The sequence below is a fragment of the Pongo abelii genome, chromosome 22 (assembly GCF_028885655.2).
Source record: "Pongo abelii isolate AG06213 chromosome 22, NHGRI_mPonAbe1-v2.0_pri, whole genome shotgun sequence".
Taxonomy (NCBI): Eukaryota; Metazoa; Chordata; class Mammalia; order Primates; family Hominidae; genus Pongo; species Pongo abelii.
The window spans coordinates 36,262,488-36,289,757 of NC_072007.2; the positions used below are offsets into that span (position 1 = coordinate 36,262,488).

Consider the following 27,270-nt stretch of genomic DNA (forward strand, 5'->3'; position numbering starts at 1 on the left):
TCAATTAGAAGGCATATTAATCAGGATAGGCCCTCCCTTGTCAAATCCAGCTGCTGGGGAAATGTGAGACATCCATGCTAAGAAGAATTAACTTCCAGCAGAAGCCATTCGTTCACACACTCAAGAACTGGGTGATTCCACGATAACTTGTATCATTCCTAAAAACTGTCCACAGGAGGAAAAACACCAACTAAAATTGTACTGAGAAATTTTCGGTTAAAGAAATGAAATAGTTTTCAAACATTTCTTCCCACATAAATGTAAAATAGGATACCTCTGGCCATTTTAGTCATTTTACACATATTTCGTCAAAACCCAGCAGAGGACTTAGGTCCTTACAACAAAAAACAAAACAGGTCTTAGACTGAACCAAGTCACGAGTGCAAAAGCTGCTGGCAAAATCTCTAGAACCATGTTTTCAAGTAACTTTTCCAATATTTAACGAAATTCTGCCTTTACGTTGCCAGATGGTTAAGTCAAAGCAGCCGATGCCAAAATATCCAGATCATCTGCAGAAATAGCTAGAACCCCTCAGTTCCATCAGAGCCCCTTGCCACTTCCTGTGACTTCCATGAAACTGGGGGGTCTCATTCTCTGACAGATGCAAAGCAGCAGGCTAAGTAGAATGCTCTATAAATTTAAATTTCACAGCTTTCCTGAGGGATTAAGAGGAAATTCATTGTCTTGATCTTAGAAATCAAAATGCAAATGTTGTCAATCTTACTGAAATAAGTAGTACAGATAATAATACTGCAAAAACATTAAAGAAAGTCAAATAATAATCAGATACCTGTGGATAAGGCCCTACATCAGATGCTATGGAGGGCCCTGCCCTTAAGGAACATACAATCCACTAACGGAATCGCCATTGTTCCCACAGTACTTTATTCTGTTCACCTTCCGAATTCATTCCTGTCCCGAAGATTTCCAGTCTTGGCAGCATGTTGGTAACTGTACGGAGACACTAATGAGCCCTTACCATAGCTGGTAAATATTCTGTTGAATCAATCTCCTCCTCTCTGCCTCAAACTCTCTCTGTACTTTTGTTTATCCACAATCTGTTCATTACAATGTCTAAGGAAAGCGTTCTACCTTCTTGACAATACAAATGCCCTTGATTCCATTTCCTCCCCGCAAGGAGAGGAAATTGACAATTTCTCTCCCCAGGGTAGCCAGCCTCCAAGAAGGCCCCCAATAGTCCCTGCCTCCTGCTATTCATGGACCTTGGGCAACTCCACAATGTATCAGGGTCTGTCTGTGCAACAAATGGAGTACAGCAGAAGGGATGATGGTGTAACTTCCGAGCATGTATATATTAGACTTAAAGATGCTGCAACTCTTTTTAAAACAAACCTTTTGCTACCAGAAAGGTCATGAAGGGCATGATGATGTGTAACATCCAAAACAAGGTCATGAAGGGCATCACAATTCTTCATTGCTCTCTGGGATCATTCACCGTGAGGGAGGTCAGCTGTCATGTTCTGAGACATTTGGTGCTAAAACCAGGTAAGTTTTTGGCAAAATACACTGGATCACCACCCTACCTGACAAACCAAGTAAATGCTTCTTCATTTTTTTTTCCTCTTTTGACTTAACTTCCTTTGATTTCTTCTACTTTTCACTTTGTCATCCTCCCTGCTTCTTGACTTTACAGGTATTTTAATGTCATCTGTTGGCATATGTGTGTATGCTGACTATCAAAAACTGGTAATTTTTTAAACATTTTTTTCAAATAAATTTATTATGACCCTATAATTGTCTCATGTTCTTGTCATTTTTTAATGCCATCTGTTGGCATATGTGTGTATGTTGACTACCAAAAAGTGGTAATTTTTAAAACTTTTTTTCAAATAACTTGATTACGGCCCTATAACTGTCTCATGTTGTCTTCATTTTAACAATGAGAGTTTAGACTAGAAAATATATGCTTCAGTTCCTGTCAGGTTTTCCACCAGATGAGATTTAATATTAACTTTAAAAATATATGTTTGGAGAATCATGATGATTAACATGCTCTATTTTCTTCAAGTGGAGATCGTTTAATAATTTAAACTGTGAATCCTCAATAATTAGGGTAAGCTGTTGAATTAGAAAGTGTAAAACTGGTTGTATGTATAGATCTTCTTACATTTGACATTACAAGAGGCCCTTCACAAATAAATACCAACTCACAAAAGCCATGTTTCTCAAGTAAAATTTTTTCCCTGAACCAACACCAGGTGTGTATATGGAAATCAGAGCAATTAGCTTGGAGATACAAATTGAACCAGAAGCCTTCCTATTCTTACTGAAGCCCATCTGCAAACAATTCCATGCTTTCACTACACACGCCTGTCTCCCTTAATTAAAACAAGACAAACAAACAATGTCTCCCTTAATTAAAACAAGACAAACAACCCACGGCATCCTCACCTGCATCAAATAACCCATTTATGAAACAAAGCCTGGTTGCTAAGCACAGCCACTCCCTGGCGTTCAGCCAAAAGGAAATGTGGCCACATTAAACATTGCCATCCAAGGGTTAACTCCCTTTTCCTGAGTGAAGCCTCCAAGAAATGACTTAAATGAATCATACACAGGGTCCTATTCAGCATCTGTTAATATGGACACTCTTAAAATTGAAATCTTTGAGTAAGATATTTGCTGCCAGTAAAAAAGCACAGTCTTACAAAGTCATCCTAAAGATAATTATTCCTAATTTTTTTAAAGTTTTTCTTTTCTAAAAGAAAAGAAATATAAATACCTTAGCAGATGGGAAATATAACCACTTAACTACTACATTTTGGTTCTATTTATGTCTTAACACTATTCTAAGGTGAGTTAAGGTTACTTTGCAAAAATCTAAGACAACATTTAAAAGATGAGAACTGTGATATAACTGGCCATTCGTGGTCTATGCATTTCTCATTCGTGGTCCATGCATTTCTAAGACTGAATATGAAGGTAATTCTTGTAAACTGAATGACTTGCCACTGACATCATAAAACTGGAGATGCTTTCCCATGGGAAAACAGTGTTCCTGACAATGAACAAAATAACCAGCTAAAAACAATGAAGCATTCACAAATTGCCTCAAAAGCAAGAGGCTGTTTACCGAGTGCTCTGAACTACAGAGACGTACATATCAAACTTAAAAATGCTACAAGTCTCAAAAACAGAAAAAAAAATTTTTGTTACCAGAAAAAAATATTTTTGAGCCACAATATAAAGAATACTGAAGTGAAATGGATTTTCCAAAGCAAGTTTTAGAAATGGCTTTAAAAGAGCCTTAAGGGGATAACATAAACGAATATAAACATATATACCTAATCTGGACCAGTCTGCAGAGGTGAATCTGGAAACCCTACGCCTACAGTTGCTACAATTTTCAGTTAAATGCAAAGCCACCTTCTTGAACAAGTTCTCTTGTTGTCCTTTCAAACAGGGTGTTCCCTTTCTCCAAAAAGTTTCTCTCTGTTATCATCTAGGAGATCAAAATTCCTTATAGAGCAGGCTTGGCAGCATTCCTCCCCAACAGGGTCCCAACTAGGAGGGAAAAGTGAACAAGGAGCTCTCTGTTTTGCTAGCTGAAAGGTCCTGTTTGGCAAGGAGAGGGCACAGATCCATAGCTTAGTTGCACCCGTGGATTTATGTAATTTTAAGGTTTCTGGCTAATGAAAGCCATCTGTTTTCTGCATTTGAGCCACCCGCTGACTAGTCTAAATAGCTGGCCTCATATAATGAAGTATTTGGTACTTTTTAATCAGTTCTAACTTCTTCGAGTCAGATTCTTGCATAATCTCAATTTTTTTTTTTTTTTGGGATACACTGTCACACTCCATCACCCAGACTAGAGTGCAGTGGCGTGATCTCAGCTCACTGCAACCTCTCCGCCTCCTAGGTTCAAGCTATTCTCCTGCCTCAGCCTTCCGAGTAGCTGGGATTACAGGCCTGTGCCACCACGCCCTAGATAATTTTTGTATTTTTAGTAGAGACAGGGTTTCGGCATGTTGGCCAGGCTGGTCTCGAACTCCTGGCCTCAAGTGATCCTCCTGCCTCAGCCTCCCAAAATGCTGGGATTACAGGCATGTGCCACTGTGCCTGGCTTTGCAGTGATACTATTTCTATCACATCCATGGTTTCCTGACATAAATACTGGATTCCCTTAACCTGGGCAAAATTCAACTATACCCCACAAGAGTGCTTTACATTTTCATATTAAAACATTTAAGTTCTCCATTGTCAGATGTAAAGAACTGTTTTCTAGAATCATAATCTAGAAAATCTGAGTGAACCCCTTTCAGTGGAATAATTCATCTGTAGGGTTTTCTTTCAAATGCCAAAAAAGTATTTCCAGTGGAAGCGGAACATCTGCAGTTGCTCATTTCATCACTAACAGAGAACTGAAATTAAAATTAGAATCACATAAGTGGACCCTAAGATGGAGGAAAGGGCACCGGGTAAGGATATGTCCAAGGCCATGCGGTTACAGGGACAGAGAAGGGAATTCAACCTATTCCATCAAGGGTTCTGTTAATGTGACCGGGCTGTCTCTCAAATTAAAATGGAAAATTGCAATTTTCCAAGGCTTTGCCCGTGTGTGTGTGTGTGTGTGTGTGTGTGTGTGTGTGTGTGTGTGTGTGTGTGTGTGTGTGTGTGTGTGTGTGTGTGTGTGTGTGTGTGTGCATGTATTTGTGGTGAGCAAAAATAGAGAAGCTATTAAAAAAGAAAAATAAAATGTGATGACTGAAACTGCAAAATGTGATGACTGAAACTGCAAGTGGTTTCTATTTACCCTTGTGGAGAGTTGCCACATCTATTCACAGCCACTATTTGCTGCACAATTACTTCAGAGCTTGAGTTTCAGCTTAAAAAATGATTTGCCATAAAAGTGAATGGGAGAAAAACAATTCCTTTCAGAGGAGTAATCTACATATTTCACTCCTGGAAACCTGAAATTCTTTTTGGGTCACTGTTGATCTGGCTTCTAATTACAAGCTATCCTCCCTTGATGTTTTTCATGGCCTCTGTTGATATTAGATTGGTGCAAAAATTGCAATTACTTTTGTGCCAACCTAATACCAAGCTTTTTTACTACTCAAAGGACAGATGTTCTCAAGTTGACCCAAAACTCCTACCCGCTCATAAGAAGGCCAGTAAGTCATGCTTGCTGCTGGTGCCCAGTAGGAAATGAAGAGGTCCCTCAACAGGAGCCTTTGTTATTCACTACTCGTGAAATTAATAACCAACATCTGAAGCATGCATTTAGGCAGGACCCAGTAAGAGTGGCAGCTACTGCTAGGACTGATATAAATGAATATAAAAGTGGAATTACAAAAAAATAGAGCCTTATGCATGGCAACCAAACTCTTAGTCTCAAAAACAGTTTACAATCTAGTCAATATCCATTTAGTCCTAAAAGGTGAATGTTTTAACTTCATATATATACATACACACAAACATATATGAAACCATACGCATACTATATAGTATGTGATGAAATGAGCGAGATGTAAAAAGTTCACCTCTTTCATTCTGTCTTTACAGTTTTTCTGTGTGTCTTTTGTTTTGTTTTGTTTTCTGAGACAGAGTCTCGCTCAGTCGCCCAGGCTGGAGTGCAGTGGGGTGATCTCGGCTCACTGCAACCTCTGCCTCCTTCAAGCGATTCTTGTGCCTTAACCTCCCAAGTAGCTGGGACTACAGGCGTGCATCACTACTCCCGGCTAATTTTTGTATTTTTTAGTAGAGACGGGTTTTTGCCATGTTGCCACTCCTGACTTCAAGTGATCTGCCCCGCCTCGGCCTCCCAAAGTACTGGGATTATAGGCATGAGCCACAACGCCTGGCCTGTCTTTAAAGTTTTACTGACATGTCTCATACAGTCACCAAAGGGAAAAAAAAATAAAAAAAATATATATATAGTATTTGAGATCTTTATCCTATTCTGACTCTCTCAATATTGCCATATCTCATCAGCCTTGACCTTGTGAACATGCAGACAGAAAAAGGGTTAGAGGCAAAAATCAAAGATCTACTAAGGCCTTTGCTCATTATCTCGTTTGACTCAGAAAAACCAAGATAAGTCACTTCCACATCTATTTAGATAATCAGAAGGGCTCAAAACCAGCCTAGAGTCTAATCAAGAGTGTTATTCCAAAGCACATGCTTGCTTTTTGATAGAACACACCAGCTGGCATTCCTGGTACTAGATGTCAAGCTTTTTTAATTTTTCAATCTTGAATATTATTTTCAAGTAATTTTTCCCCCATGGCAGTACTATTTTGCATGTCTTTGTTACTGGCTTTTAAAAAAATTACTTTTAGAGCAAGTAAAACAGGAAGCAAACCCACAGCTTAAATGTCTAATTTGCATTTCTCAAATTTAAATCACTAGATGTTAATATCTACTAACCTCTGGTAGTTTCCTCTTTAAGACATCTCTCCTGAAATGCAAACACAAATTTCTCCAAAGTTAGTTCTTTCCTTAAATCAAATGCAGCCAACTGAATCCGCTAACTAGGAGTCCAAATCTCCCAATGTTCCAACTATTAACGTTTATCAACCCTTACTTTACTTAATGTGTATTTTCTAGTGTTCAACAGTTGACATATACCTACCTATGTACATATACACACGTATATATACCTGCTATACAGCTACTTGTATGGTATGTAGTGGTAGTGCTAGAATAAACACACACACACACACATACACACAGTTTAAGAGCTCAATTTGCACAAATCTCAAATGCCGGTGCTTTGCTAAAATCTCATTCTAGAATTAGTTAGTGCATTTAAGTCCATGTTGCTAACAAGGTGGAGGACTTGGTAACTGGGCTCCTCAGAGATAGTGGTTTGAATGGCATTCACTGAAATAAATTTGATAGTAACAAATAAATGATTTTCCAGTATGGCTTCTACTGGTTCTGAGCTAGGACGGATTAGCACCCAGCACAGAATACAACAAAGAAAAATCAAAATCTATTATTCCTCTTCATTTTTGGTACAAGAGATATTCTACATATATTCAATTTCTAAATTTCTACTGTTTTATATCAAATGTAGCCAAGCTAAGCCAAGATCAGCTGACCCTTGAGCTTGTGGGCTATAATAAATGGTTATTGTTCTAAGCCACTAAATTTTGGAGTGAGTTTGTGGCTTTGCAGCATTTTTGTGGCAGGAGAAATTAACACAGTCATGTATTTGATAGGAATAACTAAAATACTAAGTGACAGAATCAAGGCATAGATTGTTTCAGAAGGTAGAAACTTTCTCAAGTTGCCTTTTTCTAGGCAGCTGGGAGTACAGGCCTATACCACCATACCTGGCTAATTTTTTTGTAGAGACAAGGTCTCAGTATGTTGCCCAGGCTGGTCTCAACTTCCTGGCCTCAAGTGTTCCTCCTGCCTTGGTCTCCTAAAGTGCTGGGATTACAGGAACTGGTCACCATGCCTGGCCATAAATATTTTATAGTTAATGTATTATGTAAGGTAGGATCAGTTATGGTTTATGATCTATACACTCTGGGTTGTCCTAGAATTGGAAAGTAAGAATCTGAGCAGAGGCAAATAGAATGATACTGTAAACACATGCACTGAAGCTTTTAAGGAGATGGTAATCAATCTTTGCAATCTTTAGATCTGATTGATTTTGTGAGCTTCTTAACTTTTCTCCTACTTTTTTTAGACCTCTGTAAATGATAAACAATTTGTACAAAGGCATAGTTTTTTAAAAAAATTAAACGTATTTTGTTTATACTTAATATATTTCTAAAAGGAAATATTTCAAATCTGAAAGCAATCTAATGCTATTAAATAGATCCTGTTCCTGCTCATACCTCACATGTGGCTATGTGAATACAAAAATCTTATAATTATACTTCTCCCAGCAAAGGACATGCAAATTTCATCACCAAACACTCATGCTACTGCAATCACACTCCATCAAGCCATATGTGTTGAAATCTGTGTAACAAAAGCAGTGAGGGCTCTTGCCACATGTAGCTCCCGCCCAGCCCTCTCCGGGAGGTAGGTATGTATGCAGAGAAGAGAGTGGGCTGAAAAATGGAATTCTGGCATGTTGGGTCGAGCAGACTGATCACGTGACACTCGCACTGTGATCATACCAAATTTCACCATGTGGCAGAGTCAGCACCAAACAAATCCCAAAGTTAAAGCCTCAGTATCACCTGGGTTTTGCTGCATAGACCTAGCCAAGTATGTGTAAGAGTTATGAGCTCTAGATATAATTTATTTTATTGCCCTGAAATAGAGTGTCCCCACATAATTTGCAAGTTTAATTGCAATTATATTCCTGGGGGTCACTCCTCATACCTGCACAGTTAGGATATTGCTATGTTATTCATGGTACCTCACACATCACCTGGCAGGTATACACAGATCCTCATCTTTTTTTTTGAGACGGAGTCTCACTCTGTCGCCCAGGCTGGAGTGCAGTAGCATGATCTCAGCTCACTGCAACCTCCGCCTCCCTGGTTCAAGCGATTCTCCTGCCTCAGCCTCCTGAGTAGCTGGGATTACAGGCGCGCATCACCTTGCCTGGCTAATTTTTTTATTTTTAGTAGAGATGGGGTTTCATCATGTTGGTCAGGCTGATCTCGAACTCCTGACCTCGTGAGCCACCGCGCCTGGCCTTACAGATCCTCATCTTTTATGCAATATCATATTCATCACTAAATAAGAACACAGCACAAAAATGAACTTTTACTTTATCATGGTACTTTACAGCACTGCAGTGAGTTTTCTAGAGTTTAAGGCTTACGCCAATATGCTTAATGCACCAGTAAGTGCAAACTTAACAGGTTTCTTTCTGGTTCTTATATTTTTCCCCTCTATTTCTTCTCATTGACCCACTGCAATGTTGACCCACTCGGAACGTAGAGCACAGGCAAAACAGAGCACCAAGAGATCATTAGAGAAGAGAATAAGTCTTTGAAAAGCTGCAAGTGGGAATATAATGGAAAACAAGCTTCCAGAAGAGGTAGTGGGTCTACCATTTAACTAGAATATGCCCAGTAGAGCCATACTGATACATCTGCATCTTAGAGTTGCTGATATACCTGGACAAGGGGAAAAAGAAGCATATTCCTCTATGCTTTGTCAGCCCAGAAATTTATCCCAACCCTATTTTCCTACACAGTTTCTACCAGCTTTCAGGCATCAGGCCATTGGAAAACCAACATAGGTGGAGAGTGCAATTCAGGCTAGGATGGGGAGAGGTAGTTAGCAGGATTTCCAGTTCTGGGCTATAGTGAGGGAGTCAGTATACATTGCTGGGTCTGGTACATACATTCCACATTGTCCATACCCTTTAATATCTTTACAATTTCTAGTACCAAAGTGGTATGAAAATACTAGTGAAGTTAAAGACCCTTACCAAAATGCTAGTTTTCCAGGTTATGTTATCATATTGTCTGCAATGTACATTAAAATCTCGGAGCAGCTATCGGGGGATAAGGAGAGTGAGTACCCATTAAGCTCAGAGGCCAGCTAAACTCTCTAGAAAGTCATTTCCATCTGTCTTCCCATCAGCATGAGGCAGAGCAGTTCAGAGTATTTTTCAAGTGAGTCGGCCTGCCGTTACCAATGCCAAATTTAAAGCACTTGTATGTTTTATCACAAGCCCATGAGCTTGTGATTTCATAAAATGGTACTAACTGGTCTTTGCCATGAGTAAATTCAAGTAACACATATGAAGAAGATTTTAATAAAATTTTTTTCTTAAAAGATTTTAATAAAATTTTTTTCTTAAAAGATTTTAATAAAATTTTTTTCTTAAAAGATTTTAATAAAATTTTTTTCTTAAAAGATTTTAATAAAATTTTTTTCTTAAAAGATTTTAATAAAATTTTTTTCTTAAAAGATTTTAATAAAATTTTTTATTAAGATTTTAATAAAATTTTTTATTTTACTAAAAGATTTTAATAAAATTTTTTATTTTATTAAAAGATTTCTTAAAGGTCATTAAATGCAAGTCATATTTGAAGAGATCACAGGCAAGCAGACAAAAAGAATTTAGTCCATGAAAGCTCACTGAAATGGGAATTCGGATATTTGACATTTACTTTTGTTCTTGTCTCTCATATGTACACATCAAAGCACACACATTCACATGGATGTAAAGATAGTAAGAGGCCACTGCAATCAGAACAAGTGAGATTATAAATAAGTATATTATATAAGAATCCAAGACAAGAATTCCTTACTTTTAAGGAAAGGGCATCAAAGAATTTATGATCTTAGACCTTTACCTTTCTATTTTTAGCAGATTTACAGAAATATTGCAGGAACAGAACATGAAGTGACTTATTTTTGATAAGCACAAAGGATATTTACATTATATCGTTTGGTTTATTTCCTTTCAAAGTGTCATAATATTTACTCATCAGCCTTTACTGTGTGCTTATAACTTTCATACTGTTCTGGTTTTATTACTAGGATTTTTGGTCTAGGAGAAAACTGCTTTACAAACATAATAGAAACTCAGTGAGAATATTAACGACATAAAAAACCCAAGATAATTTTCAAACAGCATTCTTGTTCATTGTTCAAATTGTATTCTGTTAACTTATTTAATTTAAGCCAAGATTATTTCTTTTCCTGCAGGCTTGGAACACTAAAGAATACTCTAGGTTCAAATTTCAGGCTATTTGCTTGATAAGCCTGGGTAGATTGTCCTTCTTAAATAACTTACACCAAAGCACTATCAAAGAAGCTTTCCCTTTGTAGAGCCCTCAGATTCACAGAAGGAATTTTTCAAATTGCCATCTCTATAGGAATAAAGGCTATCAGGAACCACAACACTAGGAGAAAATAATTCTGAACGGAAGGTAGCAGTGAAGACTCTATTTCTATTTTCTTGACTATATCTATAAAAAATTGTTGCCGAAAGAACAGAAGACCAGGAGCCAAAAATCACACTGCAGTCTTACTCTTGGATGTAATGTTAATTATCAGTTTCAGTGACACAACATCGGAGGCAATCTGATATTGACAATGGTAAAAATATGCAGATGCCAATATTAGGAGGGTGCAGTTAGTTGACAGCAGAGCCTGTAAGTATTCATCTAAGTTTTCTCTGTTTGAAGAGAAGAAAAGAGAACACCAAACATTTCTAGTATATAGAGCAAGGATTCCTAATCTTTTTTTTTTAATGTGCAAACAAGACAAAAGTTACTTCACTGTCTAGGGGTTATTCCCTACTCTTTAGCACTGGCCTGACTCTCTCACTCCCACATATAAGCATTCAATACTTATGCCAACAATTAAGAAACACCTGGCATGAAAAATAATAACAGTAATAAACTAGAAGGTAGAAAATGTAATTATTGACAAAGGTGTGGAACAATACAAAATAAATTCCAATTTAGATACCTGTGAAATTTTTTATTGTGGCATCAGCAGAGTAATTTCCTAACAGAGAAAAGAAAACATAGCATCCACACCTCTATCTTTACCAATTCCTAAATACCAGTTACAGCTCAACTTGTCCACGGACCTCAGGCTCCTCCTAGAAAACAAGAAGGCTTAAAAAGCAAGACAACCTATTAGCTATGTTGCTCAATAAATTTCAATGTTAATTTCCTAATTCTTTGATAACACATTCCTGAATTCCTTTGTAATTCAGGCAACATTTTAAAAATCAGATGATCTAACTAGACTCCAAGAATTACATAAATAGTGTGAGCAGTGAGACTTTGAATGTGCAATCAGTATTTTTTTTAATCCTGCCGCTAGAAGCCTTCAGTAGCACAGAACTGATTGTCAGAGATTTCAGTGTAACCTAACACCTAAAGTGAATGACTGGTGTACAAAAATACACCTGAAAATACTATGAGGAAGAGATAGAAACGGATTGTTGATGGCTAAGCAAAACAGCAAATGCTGATGGTTATCAAACACATGCTGTTCCCACTCTACACAGATAAGATTTCAAAGCTGTTTGAGTCCTAGGTTAAGTTTTGGGCAAGTTCTGGCTTGATGCCTTATATTCAGATAAACATTTTCCAGGCAGTGAACATAGTCAAAGTTGGGGACAGTGGGGTAACCCAAAAACATTCCTGACCTTGATGGACAGATAATCCAATGGTGGAGACACAAATAAGGCCAAACTGGCTAACCAAAGGTGCTGGAGTGTTAATGCAGAGGTCTGGCAAGGGTGCATCAAAGAGCTCTCAGGAAAGAGTGACTGGTTTGACTTGGAGAAGGAGAAGGAAGGCAGATCAAAGATCAGAGCAGAAAACGTGCCCAGGCTGAGTGTGGGGACAGGAAGCATGAAAGGTAGCACAGGGCTAGCGTCCAAATGACCTTGAATTTGTAATAAATGTGTGAAGTCACTGGGAGCTGCTGCCACATTCCAAAGCAAGCAAGAGCAGCATTCCACCTGTGTATGAGGAGGATGCGGGGGCCCCAGGACAACTTTCGTGGGCCCCTTTCTCTCTTAAAAAAACATTAAAAGCTATATTTTAGGGCTCTGTTGGTTGGTATAAAGACAACTCTAAGTCAGGCTGGATTCATTATTGTATATTGATGATTATTATCATGTTCTTTATTTTTCCTTCTGATTTTAAAAGAAATTCAACATTTTTGAGGGCTCCGAAAGGTACTGCACAGCCAAGACTACGGTCTGACTGGAAGCACCTGGAGTAATAGGAGGCAGTAAACAGGAGTGGAGGTAGAGAAGATTCTAAGGCTTGTAAGTTTCAAGGATGAGCACATTCGGTGTGGTGTTTAGGGGGTGAGTCTGGAGTGCTTTCATGGTCAAGGTCAACAGGCATTATTAGAGTGCACCAGGCTAGAGAATGTGAGTTTGTCCTGACGGGGGTGGGAGAGAAAAAGAAGGAAAACAATCACTACTTCCCTGATTTATTAGCAAACATCCCATTCTGTCTAGCCCCACATCACATCAGGAGTTCTAAGAGTCAATCTGGCAGAGCAATTCATCTACCTTTCATTGCCTTGAGTGATGGGAACTTATTTTAATTTTCAAAACTAGCAGATGTTTAACAGACCTGTGCAGAGCTGCCTGTGTGACCTGGGGAAAAAATTATCTGCACTCTCACCATGCAGATTACCAGCTTGAATTGCTAATGCATTCCTTACCCCCCACGGATGTCTTTTAGACATGTCTACAGAGGAATAAGCCCTAAAACACAAAAATAACAAGCTGTACAATCTATATCTCGCCCTTGGGCAGGAGGGGTATTGCATTGTTATTGTGTGGGAAAGATTTACATTCTACCAAAAAATCTAAGCAAAGAGTATTTACATAAGCACAAAAATTTTTTTCACAAAGTTGTTCAAATAAACTAAGAGAAGAACACAACTGTGATCACAAAACAGATAACATCACATAGATTCTGGCTTCTGACTTTACTGCTGTTATTCATAGCATGTAATTCCAGGTAATAAGAATTTTAGGTAATTAGAATAGAAGTGCCTCTTCAGATGTGCTAAAATGTTACGTGCATGGCTGTTTCTAAAGAGGGAATAATGCTGGTGTACACCTAACACTAACCAACTGTGCCCTAATGAAGGTAAATCCCCAAATATCCATACGCACTCACTTTGTTTTCTGTGCACGGCCAATCTTCAGTCAAGAGCTCCTTTACCCTGACACTAGTCTCACCCATGTTGTTCAGCTACGCAGTGGTTCTCCAACAGGGCAAGCTTGTTAACTACATGGGTCCTAGGCCACTTTGCTTTTTGAGCCCTATGAACTGTTTCTAGGTAGAGGCCCAAAGTTCTTGGCAAAGATGATTGTCATGACTTGGGTGGTGCTACTGGCATCTATCTAGTAGGTAGAAGCCAGGGATGTTACTAAACATCCTACAATGTACAGGCAGCCTCCGCTGTAGGCCCTCCCCCACCCAACATAAGAATTATTTGGCTCAAAATGTCAATAATGCCCAGGTTGAAAACTCCAACCTAAGCCTTTACTTAGGGGGAAAGAGTCATGTCTTACTGATCTCTGTATTTCTATTTGTTCACAGAACAAAATTAGCATTCAAATATTGGTTGAACCAAACAGTTTCCACCCAAAACATAATTGATCCAACTGACATATAAAACAATAACTATGTAAACTGTAAATCCTACAAAATACAGCCTGCCTTCCACAGAAGCAAAAAAAAAAAAACGTTCATTTTTAAAAAGTAGTTGGTGTATCAAAAGTTATTAACATTAAGCAAGATAACCCCTTCAACTCAAGATTACAGAAGATCGCCCCATAATTATTTCATATAAAATGATCAAAAATAATTTTATTGTATTAACTCCCTGTGGGTCAATCTATAATAGTAATCTTTTAATTAAGAAATCTTGAGGGTTAATTATCCAGCTTTCATTTAAAAAAAAAAAAATGAGGTGGTAACTATTTCTGGGCAAAGTTCACCAGGAAGCAAGACAATGCACCCATAACTAGGGTTCCAAGACCAAGCAAGCCAGTCAGAATCTCTCTGTAGGTAAAGACTTTCTAATTCTAGCCAATCATTTCATAATGAACAACTTAGACAAATGGAGGAAAGGCTTAAAAACTGGAATCTCTTTGAATAATGTATTAAGTCCACTGGAATAACAAATATATACTAATAGGTTACATAAATCAAAAGCCCTATGAAAATATATAACTAAAAAAATTATTGCTAGAAACTTCTCTATGTCTTGTATCTGCAACTATGAACAAGGTCTAATCCATCACTGTCTATATCTCTAGAGACCTCAGGGGACTTACAGCTGGGTCAGGGTCACTGTAGGAACTGGCTGAAGGGACCCACACATGAAAGTACCAATATGATCTTTGGAATCAAAAGGCAAAAGTCAATTCTGTATTTAGTAATTACCAGCTGTTTGGAGAAAGCCAGTAACTTTACCTCTTCATTTCCTTTATCTCTCAAATGGACATAGTAACATCCCACCTCACAGGATATTATGAGGATTACAATGCAGTAATATACATAAAATGGAGAGTAAGCACTTTAAGAACTAATCATATTGCCTCAACTTGTATTTAGCAGGAAGAGGGAAAAGAAAACTAATATGAGCACGTTCATAAGACATCTGGGGAGCCTGAACTGATGAATATACAGCATTTGAAATCTCCTGCGAGCTATCCCTACAAAGATATCTGCTATTTATTCAGGAACCCTGAGAGAGGATTTTCTGCACTAAAGAAAATGCTGACTATATAACCACATATGACACACTGGTTTAAAGAATGTCTTATGCCACTTGAAATAGACAATCTTTCCTTGTTTATCTGCAAGACGTCTGCCTGCCAAGTTGTCTCTAAAAGAGACAAACTGGTAAAGACACTGCAACACGTGTGTCGTCAACCCCAGCTACACGCTCAGTGTGGCAGATCTGACTCACCAAGTCTACATAGTATTTTTAAACTATCTAAGATATTTTAACTTATGCAGTTTAATGGCAATTTTAGCTCTTTTCAGAATGTCTGATATAAGGTTCATGAAGTCCACTCTGACAATTTACTATCTGTGAATCACAATGATTCTAAACAGAGCTAAGAAGCAAATTTCAAGATATTACATTTTTTTGGTTCATTTCTTTAGCCACAGTATTAAATTCGTTTCTACACAGAACTTCTCTTGTGTTAAGAAATTTTTTATTGCATGCTTATACCACTAAGTTATTAAATATATCACTAGTAATGTATACTCAAAATGGCCCAATGATGTTTAAGACATTCATTTCGAAGTATGAATAAATGCCTCATTTCATATCTAATTCAGTGTTCTCAAAAACAGTTTTCAGAAAATGTCAACAGTTATTACCTGGGAGTGGGGAGAATTCTGTCGTAAAACACGTATGGGAAATGGATCATTCAAGAGGGATACTGGAGGCTTTTGAAAAAAAAAACCCGTAATAATGAAGTCAGTTTAACTTTTTTAAAACCAAGGTTTCCCTATATGTATTTGACCGTGGGACACTTCCATTGTGACACATTTAACATACTTGGAACTGAATTTGAAAAATGTACTAAGAGATTTGAAATGGATGATCAAGCAAAACTTAACCAGATCATTCTGAGTGAAACAAAATAAACAAAACCAAAAGAAGCCTTAAAGGGAACAAAAGCAGGAGTGTTACCAAGCTCCTGCAGAAATGATGATTATAGTAACACATCAGATTTGGCTCTAGGCAAAATAATTACATGACATGAAGAATTCAGAGCAAGAAAAGAGAGGATTAGAATGAAGGAGTGTTTCCAAAGGCCTAAAATATTTCAGAAGCAAATCATGAGCGTTCAGAACATGCCAAAAAAGTACAAGTCAAGAATTTTATAAGGTCCCAATGCAGTGTAAAATTCCGGGTCTTGGACAGGCACCCTGGCTCACGCCTGTAATCCCAGCACCTTGGGAAGCCGAGGTAGGTGGATCATGAGGTTAGGAGTTCAAGACCAGCCTGGCCAAGATGGTGAAACCCCGTCTCTACTAAAAATACAAAAATTAGCCATGAGTGGTGGCAGCTGCCTGTAATCCCAGCTACTCAGGAGGCTAAAGCAGAGAATTGCTTGAACCCAGGAGGCAGAGGGTGCAGTGAGCTGAGATCACACCATGTATTCCAGCCTGGGTGACAGAGTGAGACTCCGTTTCAAAAAAAAAAAAAAAATTTCAGGTCTTATGTCTTTTAAACTACGCAGGTGAACTAAATCATGGTGGTTTGTTCCAAAGTAAGTTAAATTTTCATTTAGCGATATAAATGTGAGATGGCTAATGACAAGCAGATGCACAAACTTTATCACATCCCTGGATTCCTAAATTGCATTTGTGAAATTCAATAAAGTGATATGAAGTAAAGACAATAAGTGAATAAGAAATAAAAACAGAAAAAGTAGAAGACATGGATATCTGAAGCAAAGCCCACACCCGAGGGGAGAAAACCATTAGTGCTTTTGTTTCCATGATACGAGCACAGGTTCCTACACTGATTTCACAATAAAAAATACAAATTACTTCTAATTTTCCCATTTTCACACAAGTGAAAGAGAGTTCAGCCCAATTTCTGAATTAAATTTTCTTTTCTATAGAAGGAAGGTCTTTAGAAAATATTTACAAAATAGTATTACACATGCCTTGTGATATTAGGGTGATATGGTGATAAATTAAAAGCAACAGGTAATTAATATGATTAATATAATACCCAGAAAACTTCACTATTTCTTAAATGTTTTCCTGAGATGTTATATTGAAACGTTGTGCTAAATGTCATTATATAAAATGTTGAGCATCACACAACAGCTGACTGGCTAACCTTCCAAAAAGAAAGGAATAGATGGTCATTCACACAAAGGTTACATTTACAAACAAAACTGGACACACAATACCATTCTGTGATGTTTAAGAGACAATAAAACATGTACTGCTTTTTAAAAAATTGCTATAATTAGGCTCTCACAGTTATTCACATGTTTTATTTAGCTACAAGTTTTAAGATACCTGTGAAAGAAAAGTTCCTTGTTTTAAGTTCTTGTTTGAAGATCACCAAGCTTCTATAGTGTCTCTCTGAAGTGAGACACTGACTTCCAGGCACAAGCTGGACACGCTGACTTCCAGGCACAAGCCAGGCACAAGAGAAGCTCTGCAGAAAACCGCAAGGCCACTCTCCATAAGGAGACAGGCTTGGCCATGACAACTGTGGCTTAGAGCTGAGGAGCACGGCAACTCACAACTAATGTCTTTGAATTTTAGGTACCAGCACTGAGAATCAAGTTCCTCTCCATGTTTTAAGAAACTAATAAAATCCTCAAGAAGACCTGTTTTAGATATTCATGACATTTCCTAAGGCATTCTATAATGTTAAAATACTTAGAAATGACTCAACCATTTGGCTAAGCTTATGCTAAGGGCAAATTCCTGTTTCTAGATGCGTCAGGTCTGGACAGCACCAATACGTGAGCTTCAACACCCAAACAGAGACTTGACTTCTATTTAGCAATTTGTATTTTTAGCAGTAGCCCTCCCTTCCTTCCTTCCTCACTACCACAGAAGAGTACAAAGAAAAAAAAATCTGCTTAAAAAGCCAAAGAGTTCACTACTAAGAATAAATTCTATTATCTTCCTTAGACTACGCCTATTACTGGGTAATATAAATGTATGTTGTTGGCCAGATGCGGTGGCTCCCGCCTGTAATCCCAGCACTTTGGGGGACCGAGGCGGGTGGATCACCTGAGGTCAGGAGTTCGAGACCAGCCTGACCAACATGGAGAAACCCCTTCTCTACTAAAAATATAAAATTAGCTGGGCGTGGTGGCGCTCGCCTGTAATCCCAGCTACTCAGGAGGCTGAGGCAGGAGAATCGCTTGAATCCGGGAGGCGGAGGTTGTGGTGAGCCAAGATCGTGCCACTGCGCTCTGGCCTAGGTAACAAGGGCGAAAAGCCATCTCAAAAAAAAAAAAAAAAAAAAAAAAAGTCTGTTGTCAATGAAGTAGTGAAAAGGCCCATAAAACAAAACACTTCATTATTTACCAAAGGAGCACCAAGGTTTTCCAGCAAAATGCAACCATCTTATTGTTCACAGTGATTCTATAAACGTTTTTCCTTTAAGACAACTGAGCATAGAGCAATACTGTCAGTCAGTCACTCATATCTTTTTACTAAGCCAAAACAAAGATTATTAAACTCTTATTAGAGACAACAACAGTGTAATGGAGGCATGCTTAAATAAGGGAAATAAGAAAATTTATACTATACTAAGTATAATTTAAGCATTGATAGCCAAATGAGCAATATGGCAATACTTGAGAAATGTCCAATCATAACAAGCTCCTCTGAACTATAAAGCCAAACTTATTGACAACTGACTTGAGCTAATACCTAATTCAAGTCATCTGGGAGATCTAACCAACTGTTCTCATCAGTGAGAAACATTATATAATATGTTATCTATTGCACAAGATGACTGAAAGATAGTCAAGTCTTGAATCTCAAATCTTCAGAATGATAAACCACAAAACTCTACTTTGACATCTAATGTATACAGATGAATGTCTGTCTACTTCTTACTGGAATCGTGATAGTTGAATTAAGATTTTTTTTCACTCAGATCCTGTTTTCTTAAATAAGGAAAAACAATAATAAACTTACCATATTAAACAACTAAAAATAAGTTGTCCATAGATGACAAATGTGATACAATCTAGCTGTCACTAGATAAAGGGTTAATTTTGTAAACAGAGTCAGTTAAAAAAACATAAACAAAAAAATAAGCAATTTAAGATAAAAGTACTTTGGCATGGTGAGAAGTTACACTTACTGGGGCCAGGAGTTCAAGGCTGTAGTTTGCTATGATTGAGCCTGTGAATAGCCACCGCACTCCAGCCTCACACAGGGAGACCCTATCTCTTTAAAAAAGAAAAAAGTGATGTCTCAAATACAGTGTTTGGGACTCACTAAAAATAACTAAATTTAAGGGGGAAAGATTAAATTGATATTATATATGCCATATGCTTGAATTCTGATTTTAGCTCAACCTTATAATTAAATCTGTACTTTGCACCCATTAGACATTTCAGCAAACTGAAGTTCATTCAAATCAAAATCTACAAAAAGAACAAGGTCCCAATGCACTGAATTAGACTTTTAATATTCAAGATGTAAAATAGGCACTCTTTAAGAAATTAATTTTAGTTCTCCTCTACCTTTAAAAAAAGTTTCTCTCCTACTCGTGAACTAATTCAGAACTTTACATTTCTGTTACACAGCATATGATTTCTGCTTTATTACCTGGATATCTGTTTAGTATTCACAACATATATGTATCTCCATTAAGCCCAGAATTCTTTGACAGATGGTCTCACCCAAAGAACACATAAATACTTGATTACTTCAACTTAGTTTGCAAAAATTAAAAAAATCAGTAAATTATGTTACAGACTATAGTATTTTGAGTATTAAAATCACTTCTAAAGAATACCATCACAACAGAACCCTACTTTAGTGCCTGTTAAATTCTCGTTGCTGGTGCAAAGACCCCAAGGGTCAAAATAAAGAATCTGGCTGACATGGTCTAAGAAAGTGAATAAATGGGTAAGTGATCTTCCTGGTGCATCATATTCTACGCTAAAAATTCACTATTTATACCTCATTTCTGAAACTCAATGTCAAGGAGAAGATTAAAAATCTGGGAGCTGGGCACAGTGGTTCATGCCTGTAATCACAGCACTTTGGGAGGCATGGGTGGGTAGATCCCTGAGCTTAGGAGTTGGAGACCAGCCTGGGCAACATGGCAAAACCCCGTCTCTAAAAAAAGACACAAAAATTAGCTGGGCATGGTGGCGCATGCCTGCAGTCCCAGCTAGTTAGGAGGCTGGGGAGGGAGGATCACTTGAGCCCAGCAGGTCAAGGCTGCAGTCAGCTAAGATCGTGCCACTGCATTCCAGCAGAGTAAGACCCTGCCCCATCTCTCAAAGACAAAACAAAACAAAACATCTGACAGTTCCTGAGTAATTGGCAGCCTACGTAAGGAACCTATTAATATTGCATATGCAATTTTTATTAACACACTTGCCAATATCCTCATTTTAGGACTAGTCTAATGTTTGTATGATGCCAGACTAATTTTGAATGTCTGAATTATTCACAATTACTAGGATGACAAATCATTAGACTATGGATTCAGTTCACAATCTTATTCTATATCTTTTGGCTATGTTAACTGATTAACAACTAGAATAGACCGGGCGTGGTGGCTCATGCCTGTAATCCCAGCACTTTGGGAGGCTGAGGCGAGCGGGATCACGAGGTCAGGAGTTCAAGACCAGCCTGGCCAAGATGGTGAAACCTCATCTCTACTAAAAATACAAAAACTACAGCACGCTTGTAATCCCAGCTACTCGGGAGGCTGAGGCAGGAGAATCGCTTGAACCTGGGGGGCAGAGGCTGCAGTGAGCCAAGATCGCGCCACTGCACTCCAGCCTGGGCGACAGAGCGAGACTCTGTCTCGAAAACAAAACAAAACAAAAAACTAGAATAAAGAAAACAGTTTCCTGTCCGTATCAAACCAATCAGAACCAATAAGAAAATGTTCTTCCACCAAAATAGAGATTTGATATGGTTAACCAGATAATACATTTCTCTTCCTGGCCCTAATCTGGAACTTAACTTGGTTGTGACTTTGATTTCTGACATTTACAAAATGGCATTCAGTCCTTTATAACCCATTAACTTATTTTATGTTGAAATTCCTTTGCAGGAGTTTCCAAACATGTTAAAGTATGGCATTTGGAGGAGAAGCAATGTTTGCCTCCTGGACTCAAGCGATCCTCCCACCTCAGCCTCCTGAGTGGCTGGAACCACAGGTGCATACCACCACTCCCAGCTATATTTGTAGAGATGAGGTCTCCCTATGTTTCTCAGGCTCATGACAAGGAATACTGCATGCCAATAATGGATGCCAGCTGAGTGTTCTCTAATTCAACTGGATTCTGACACTGTACTTGGAGATTACACATCCCACAGGCTGAGGGCTCAGTACCACAAAACTCCCCCAACTTCAGATGTCAATCACAAGCCCCAGGTTGTAGCCTGTGCTTCTGACCAACTGGCTACCATTCCCCCCACCCCTTACTTCGTTTTGATTCATTGCTGGAGCACCTTCAGAGAACTCAAGAGAAATACTTGTTTACATTCACCCATTTATTTTAAAGGATATTACAAAGGACACACAGATGAACAGCCAGATGGAAGAGATGCACGGGGTGAGGTGCGGTTGAAGAGAAAAGGAGATTCCATGCCCTTTCCTGGCATCCGACCCTCCAGGAACCTCCATGTGTTCAGCTATCTGGAAGTTCCCAGAACGCAGTCCTTCAGGGTTGTTAAGAAAGCTTCATTATGTAGGTATCATTGATCATTAGTTTAACAACTCAAACTTCAGCTCTTGGAGGTTGGGGAGGGTGACTGAAAGTCCTAACCCTCTCATCACATGGTAGGTTACCCAGTCACCAGTCACCTCATTAGGATATAACACCTTCTTAGCACTGGAGATTCCAAGGATTTTAGGAGCTAAATGTCAGGAAACATATACATCAGGAAGACCAAATAGATGCCACAATATCACATGATCATTTTCTTGGAGTCAAGATATCGTTCTTCCTTAAAACTTCGATGTTTCTAAATATCCAACGTATCCACATAAGGTTAAAAATAAACTTTTCACCACTCCACTTGTCATTTAAAATCATCCAACATTTTAACATTTCATCAAATCTCTGTATCTATACAATAGTGCCCATCTCTTCATGTTTTTAAGAGCCCTGTGCTCACAGTATTCCTAGTGAATAAACAGCAAGAGATATTATCCCTTCTTACAATTATGCTCTGTGCATAATAAGATAGCAAGTCAAAGATAAAGCCAGGATTAGAAGTACTCTCTTAAATTGAGAGCTTATCAGAAGGTAAAGCTGGCTAACATGATTACCTATGTAACAGCACCAGACCTTCTCACTTAGAAATTCAAGACATCCCCAACCACTCAGAAAGGGTATGGGGGTTGAAAACAGCCACATTATATACATGACTTCTATAACTTAAAGATAGCCAAGTTCATATCAAACTAAGTCATTGAATTTTATATCACTTTCTAACAAGTAATCATAGAACCATGACAAAACATACAAAATACAGAAGTTTTCTCCTTGACTTGGTGCAAATTCATTCCAATTACTCCAGACTTCTTTTATTTTAGTCACTCAAATTTTGATTTTTCATTTCCTTAGTCGTACATTAGGACAAATGCAAATTATATACAGAAGGCAGCACATTTAGCCTTATTATCTCAAACTCATTCCTAAGTAAGTACATCTGCCTGGATGGTGAGGCCTCCATCAGAGGTTAAATGCAAGCCCTAGCTGGAAAGTTACTGGAAGGGCATGTGTTCTACCTGCCTTTCTCTCTCATCATCCCAGATCTTCATCTCCCCAATGTCACCACATTAGGAGTGTTTTGCATATAAATCAAAACGAAGCCCCACAGAGCCCTTGGTAGGAATACCTGGACTTGTGTTTTAGAAATAGTTTTGTCAGCCAGGCGCGGTGGCTCACACCTGTAATCCCAGCATGCTGGGTGGCCGAGGCAGGCGGATCACAAGGTCAGGAGTTCGAGACCAGCCTGAACAACACGGTGAAACCCTGTCTCTACTAAAAATACAAAAATTAGCCAGGCATGGTGGTGCACACGTGTAATCCAGCTACTCAGGAGGCTGAGGCAGGAGAATCGCTTGAACCCGGGAGGCGGAGGTTGCAGTAAGCTGAGATCACACCATTGCACTCCAGCCTAGGCAACAGAGCAAGACTCTGTCTCAAAAAAAAAAAAAAAAAAGAAAAGAAAGAAAGAAAAGAAAAAAATAAATAGTTTTGTCACATACACATTTGTGATCCTCTCACTCTGCACGCCACTGCCTCTCTGAAAGAACGAACATACCACACACACACGCACACATGATGGACAATATACAGCCACCAAGCAATCATACACATCTTTTAAAAAGAAATAGGCAATTTCATGATTCTACTGTACCCTGGATCCATCAGGCTTTATCTAGGGAGTGCTATTTTTAAAATATGTATAGGCTTTTTTAGGTCCTCAGTAAGACCATGAAGTGTTTTGCTCCCTAAGGAAAACTGAAATTTGAGGTATAAGAGTGGCGTTTTACACCTCTATAATTCATCTTTGGTAACCATGCCCATTTGATTTATAAATAATCTAAAAATACGGATTTTTAACGAGCAGTGTATTTACCTTAGTCCACCTCATCTTTTTCTTTTCAGGAATGTTATCATAAAAATGTGTGCTGATTACTTCCTTGTATGTGAGCTTTGAGCAACTTACAAGGCAGACACTGGACCTAAAACACAGGTTGGTTGTTTTAGAAGAAAAAAAAAAAAAAAAGCTGGTTTTAAATCTGGATTTAAGTCTTGGCCCTGACTCCAAAGCAAGCCAGTTTATGTGCCTGTCTCCTGTTGCCAGATCTGTAGAAACTAGAATGGCATTCTCCGCTGAGAAACCACAAACTAGTTTCCTTAGACCATTCATCTTCCTTTTTGAGACAGAGTCTCACTGTCACCCAGGCTGGAGTGCAGTGGCGCGATCTCTGCTCACTGCACCTGTGCCTCCTGGGTTCAAGAGATCCTCCCGTCTCCACCTCCGCCTCCTGAGTAGCTGAGACTACAGGCATGAGCCACCACGGCCCGGCTAATTTTTCCTATTTTTAGTAGAGACAGTATTTTGCCATGTTGCCCAGGCTAACATCAAGTGATCCGCCCACCTTGGCCTCCCAAAGTGCTGGGGTTACAGGCATGAGCCACTGCGCCTGGCCCTCCTTAAACCATTAGTTTTGAAACCGTATTTGAAGTTCCTCAGAGGTGCGCCAGTATTTGAGAGGAGGTTAAGATTTCAATGAGAACAAATGAGATTTTAAAATCTTTTTTATAGATGGGGATTCCATCCCATCTAAATTTTGCTTTTTTAAGAAAAGAGTTACTGCCCTTTTTTTAAACCTAAGTAAAAACCCACACCCTTTACTTTGTTACAGGTGTGTTATAATTTCAAGTTGTCTTTTAAGTATGAGATAACTTTCATTGTTACAAAACAAGTAGGTTGGGAGTGGATCAAGGAGACAGAGGTGTGCTCCTTCATTAAACAAAGAAACAAGACCAGAGAGCTCTTTCCTCACTGGGAGTTAGAAATGACCACAGACGCTAAGAACAGAAAGCAAGACACTAACACTAAGAAAGGTTTTAGGAGCTACAATCTCTCATTTAGAAACCCCAGATAGAATTTTAAAGAAAAAAGAAAAAAACAATATATTTCTAAAATTCAAATAATATAAGTCAGAGTAAAAAAACAAACAAACAAACAAACCTACTTAGCACAACATAAAAATATTCTGGTTACTCATCCTAGAGATTTAAAAAAAATCAGGAGGTGAGGCAGATCCTATTTTTGTTCCTTCATTTAGTGGATCTGAGTCACGGCTGTTCCAACGATTTTCCTGATGAAACAAAATACATGTTTGTTCCATCAACAAAGGGCTACCCTAAGAAACTCACCTTCTACTGCAGTAAGAAGGGTCTCATAGGTATTTTTTGTGGTTCTAATGGGTACTCAGAAAATCCTTATGTGATTTAATATACTCTTAAAAGGACTGTCTACTACCAAAACATGTACTAATATCCAGTGGCCTTTCTCTCTGTATACTGGTTTAATTATAACCTTCTGCATCAAATACTTTCAGAAACCTATGAACAGAAGTAGTTACAAGTAAAATGATATGATACCTGAGAATTATTTTAAAATGCTTCAGAAAAGAAAATGGGGCAGGGGGAGGTGCTGAAACAAGAACAGCAAAATGTGGTCAATTTTTGAAGCTGGATGATGTGTATGTTTGAAATTTAACATAAGTTTTAAAATCTTCTTAGAGAGTTGGCAGATCATATACTATACACAAATATTGTACATGTTATAGGATCAAAATATGGGATTAAACTAAGGGACTGAAACTACTTATAGAATGTCATTCTCAAGCCAGGCACAGTGGCCGACGCCTATAATCCCAGCACTTTGGGAGATTTCTTGAGCCCAGGAGTTCAACACTAGCCTGGCCAACACAGCGAAACTCTGTCTCTACCAAAAAAAAAAAAAAAAAAAAATTAGCCAGACATGGTGGTCCTCTCCTGCAGTCCTAGCTACTTAGGAGGCTGAGGTGGGAAGATCACTTGAGACAAGGAGGTTAAGGCTACAGTGAGCCATGATGACTCCACGGCACTCCATCCCGGGTGACAGAGAAACAGCCTGTCTCAGAAAAAACAAACAAACAAAACAAAACAAAACAAAATCCTCCTGCAAATATTCTGTTGGTGGATAGTTTTCAATGTATACAATACAGTCAGTACCTGTTACTCAATATTTATCCATTGCAAACACAACACAGAAACCTAAGTAACTCAAAAAGCAAACTGACATTTGTCAGGAACTGCTCCCTTGTTGGTCAAAGAAGAGGAAAAGGAGGGCTTTCTTCGATATTATTGTCTACTTTCTTGGCAAGCAATAAAGTGTTTGCAGTTTTATGTTGACTGGCTGGGTGGGGTGGGGAATTGTGACATGGTTACACTTTTGTATATATCAAGTTACTCTGATACATGATTTTAGTTGGAGTCTGTGTATTATAATGTAGTAGAAAGGGCTGATTAGTATCTTGAACTGCAGAGGCTACAAAAAACAATGATGCAATGTTACGTAAGGGATAAGAAATAAGTAAATAAGTAAAAAAAAATAAGTAAATTTAAAAGTTTGTTAATGCACAAAACCAAGTAGCTGGAGAGAAAAGGACAGAAGAGTCAAAGGGTCAAGGTCCCCAGACCTAGAGTGAGAATGTACATTATCGTGTGCATACCTTAAACTCAAATATAAGCTCATTATCAAATAATTGTGCAAAAAAATCATCTGTTACCTTGTGAAGGACAGAAAGGGTTATTTTTTCCAAAGCTCAAAATGGGGTCCACAGATAAGGTAAGGTTACGTTAGTGGTTCTCCAATTTTAACTTGCACCAGACTCTAGTCAAAGTTTTGTTAAATAGATCTCTGGGCCCACTCCCAGAAAACGGTTTGAGAACTATGTGTTTATACTATGGCTAATTCTTGCAAATCATCTGATTGTGAAACCAGTCACAATTTTTTGAAACATTCTATGAGAAACATCTTATTAAAAAGAATTTTCAACAGGGCTCAGTGGCTCACGCCTGTAATCCCAGCACTTTAGGAAGCCAAGGCAGGCAGATCACGAGGTCAAGAGATCAAGACCATCCTGGCCAACAGGATGAAACCTCGTCTCTACTAAAAATACAGAAATTAGCTGGACGTGGTGGCACACGCCTGTAGTCCCAGCTACTCGGGAGGCTGAGGCAGGAGAATCGCTTGAAGGATGCAGTGAGCTGATGTTGTGCCACTGCACTCCAGCCTGGCAACAGAGCAAGACTCCGTCTCCAAACAAACAAACAAACAAGCAATTTTCTGACAAAGTAAGAGTATTTTACAAAGAGAACAATCACACTGGTTAGAGAATTGCACTGCATGGATGACCAAATTAAATTGTTACACCAAATAATTTGCAAACTTCATCCCTACTTTGGTCACAATAAGTAACATTGTACTTTTGAAAGATATTACTGTCTGAGAACAGAGTTTCATCTTATCCAAATACAGACTAAAAACAATGCCAACTTCACAGTACTCACTTACATAGTTGATAAACAGAACCAAC

At 38.4% G+C, this 27,270-nt stretch overlaps 1 protein-coding gene across 6 annotated transcripts in view; it reads right to left on the reverse strand.

Moving 5' to 3' along the window:
- Positions 1 to 27,270, reverse strand: part of APP (amyloid beta precursor protein) — a 282,485-nt gene that overhangs the window by 224,152 nt on the left and 31,063 nt on the right.